Source organism: Aquarana catesbeiana, linkage group LG01 (genome assembly GCF_042186555.1).
Source record: "Aquarana catesbeiana isolate 2022-GZ linkage group LG01, ASM4218655v1, whole genome shotgun sequence".
NCBI classification, from domain to species: Eukaryota; Metazoa; Chordata; class Amphibia; order Anura; family Ranidae; genus Aquarana; species Aquarana catesbeiana.
Genome location: NC_133324.1, coordinates 372542914 through 372546188, shown reverse-complemented (window position 1 = coordinate 372546188; position 3275 = coordinate 372542914). Strand labels below are relative to the sequence as shown.

Genomic DNA, 3275 nt, shown 5'->3' with positions numbered 1-3275 from the left:
TGTTAATCTATGGCGCAGTAATGGTTGGAAACTTTGAGTGGCCACAGCTTGGGCCCGAAAGAGTCCGGCCCCCCACAGCTCGAGCCACTGGACATGTTTGGGGCCCAAGCTGTGGCCCCTCAAAGTTCCTGACTGCGCCATAGATTAACATAGCGGGCCAAGCTATCCTAAATTTAGGGCCCCCTTGGTAGCCAAACCACGTTGCCCAGGGGCACCAAACTTGGTACAGGGAAACTGGAGGACCCCCAGGGGCCACAAACATTTTTTGGGGCCAATGCTTAATTTTCAGGGGGACCTGCATTGGGGTAGAATTTGCCCGACCACCGTGGGACACAGGAATTGTATTCATATATTCGGTCCATATATGTATATGTATATATTCTCAATGCACAACTTTTTCATCCTCTTTGATTGCAGGGGATCTGTCACTGGTTGCGACTGACCCTTGAACATTATCTCCCTATGCAATCAAGCTTACCCTGTGTCCTTGGACACCATTGCTTCTGGTTCTTTGCCTCTGATCCCTCGGGTGTTCCCACGTTCACGTATGTGAATAATTAGGGGGGTTTGGTTATCTAATGAGTGGACAGATGTATGTCTTTTTCCTATATGCGTATTTATATATTTACCTTGTGATTCTTTTATGTTCATCTCTTCTTCTCTCCTTCCCCTCCCCTTTCTCTCTTTTTCCCCCCCTTTCTTTTTTCCTCCCTCCTTTTCCCCTCTCTCTCCTTCTCCCCTCTTTTTCCCTTTCCACTCCTCCCCCCTTCCCATTCACCCTTCCTCCTCTTTTCCTTTCCTCCCCTCCCCCGCCCCACCGTCCACCCCCCCCTTTCTCCCCACCTTTACCCCCCTTTTTCTTCATTTATTTCCCCTTTTTCACCTTCCCTTCCTCTCTCTTCCCCTCCCCCCTCTTCTTCCATCTTTTGCCTTCTACCCCCTCCTACTTTTCCTTTTTTGTTGTTTCTTGATGTTTGTTCTTGTCCACAGACCACCATTTATACCTGCTGCTAGAACATTGTATTTTTTTAAATTTTAGTTACTGCACCATCAAGTGCCTCTCGTTTGCGCCGTAGGGGAATTTACCTGTATTGGGTGCCTCTCTTTTGTGTTGTCTGATGCTCCATTGGGCCTTCATTTGTAAGCCACGCATGACTATATAAATCTCTAACATTATTAAGTTTATTGCATAAAATCTGTTTTTCTAACGTTCAAACACATTTTTGACCATCAGTGTTAATTTCGTCAACTAAAATACGACTAAAACTAAAACAACTGAAATTACTAAAAGACTAAAATGGGACTAAAACTAAAATGCCATTTTAGTCAAAAGACTAAAACTAAATTGAAATTTGACTTCAAAATTAACACTGGTCTGTAGTGCATGTTCATACCTCAATGTAATAATAAGTAACATATTAGATTTTTTACTCCAGCAATATATAATGAGTTTGTAAATTGTAGAGAATTGTTAACTAATGCATTACAATCAAATTACTACACCCATTAGATTTTAGACGACTAAAATGAGTTTTAGTTGACTAAAATATACTGGAGATTTTAGTCGACTAAAACCTAGAACATTTTAGTCGACTAAAATATACTGGAGATTTAGTCAACTAAATACGACTAAAACTAAAACAATTGCAGAAGACTAAAATGGGACTAAAACTAAAATGCCATTTTAGTCCTAAGACTAAAACTAAATTGAAATTTGCTGCCAAAATTAACACTGTTGACCATGTAACTATGAGATTGTATTTACTTTTGTAGATGTTTATGGTTGACTCCTCCTGAAGAACCGGCCAAAGCCACAAAACATGCAGAGGACTACGTCAGGACATACATCTCATTTACTCACAATACCTGTGAGGTTTACCTATTCTTTGTGAACCATTTATATCAGTTTTGCAACAACTGTTTATGTACTGCTGTACAAAATGTTTTAATTATGTTTACTTTCTTAATAAATTGACATTCTATACTTACTTTGGCCTAATCCTTGGGTACCGAGATAGTCCTCAACTTTCACAATGCCGCAGGACAAATTTGGAGCAGCCCCTGGCACACCCCCTTTCCAATATCCTAATACAAAGGATGATGGTACCCGCTCCTAGACATAACTAATTAAGGCAATATTCTATATTGTACATTGATGTACGTTGAATAAGGGTCCATGTAGTACTGTACACAACAATGAAAGGGAAATAATCACTAACACAGAGATAAACAAATAACACACAGAGTTTTTAAAAAATAGTTTAATTTAAATATAAGTACTCTGAGGAGTGAGGAAACCTACTTACTCCAAACCAAAAAATAATTAGGAATTCCCCCACCGCTGGCTACACCCCCCAGACTGACAACCCACAAAACAAAATACTGACACCTCAGATTGACCCCAGTCCAACTGAAAGACCAGACTGAGCCACCGCCACTAATACCCCCAAAATAAAGACAATGATAACTGCTTGCCAGCGGCTTGCTTTTCCACCTCTATTGCAGTTAGTGGGTTAAAATTGTGTCCTTCCACAATAGTAATAATGCAGACTGTGAAATTGTGTATACCCTCTTCTAATGTGCATGCAGTGAAAATAGGTATCCCCTCTCTTATAATGCAGGCTGTGAAAATACAAATCCCCCCTCTTATAATGCTGGCAGTGAAAATAGGTATCCCCTCTTATAATGCAGACAGTGAAAATAGGTATCCCTTCTTATAATGCAGGCTGTGAAAATAGGTAACCCCCCTCTAATAATGCAGGCCATGAAAATAGGTATCCCCCCTCTAATAATGCAGGTCCTGAAAATAGGTACCCCCCCTCTAATAATGCATGCCGTGAAAATAGTTATCCCCCCCCTAATAATGCAGCCGTGAAAATAGGTACCCCCCCAATAATGCAGGCCCGTGAAACTAGGAATCCCCCCTCTAATAATGCAGGCCGTGAAAATAGGTACCCCCCCTCTAATAATGCAGGCCGTAAAAATAAGTATCCCCCTCTAATAATGCAGGCTGTGAAAATAGGTACCCCCCCCTCTAATAATGCAGGCCGTGAAAATAGGTAGGTACCCCCCCCCCCCTCTAATAATGCAGGCCGTGAAAATAGGAATCCCCCCTATTATAATGCAGGCCGTGAAAATAAGTATCCCCCCTCTAATAATGCAGGCCGTGAAAATAGGTGTCCCCCCATAATATTGCAGGCCATGATAATAAGTATCCCCCCCCCTCTAATAATGCAGGCTGTGAAACTAGGAATCCCCCTTCTAATAATGCAGGC

The 3275-nt window shown here is 41.5% G+C and overlaps 1 long non-coding RNA gene across 1 annotated transcript; it reads left to right on the top strand.

The window, feature by feature from the left end:
- Positions 1–256: 256 nt before the first annotated feature.
- LOC141141029 (uncharacterized) lies at positions 257–1988 on the top strand. The gene is made up of 2 exons (XR_012244038.1): positions 257–545; positions 1040–1988. It is a non-coding gene; the product is annotated as an uncharacterized lncRNA (long non-coding RNA).
- The last annotated feature ends 1287 nt before the right edge of the window (positions 1989–3275 follow it).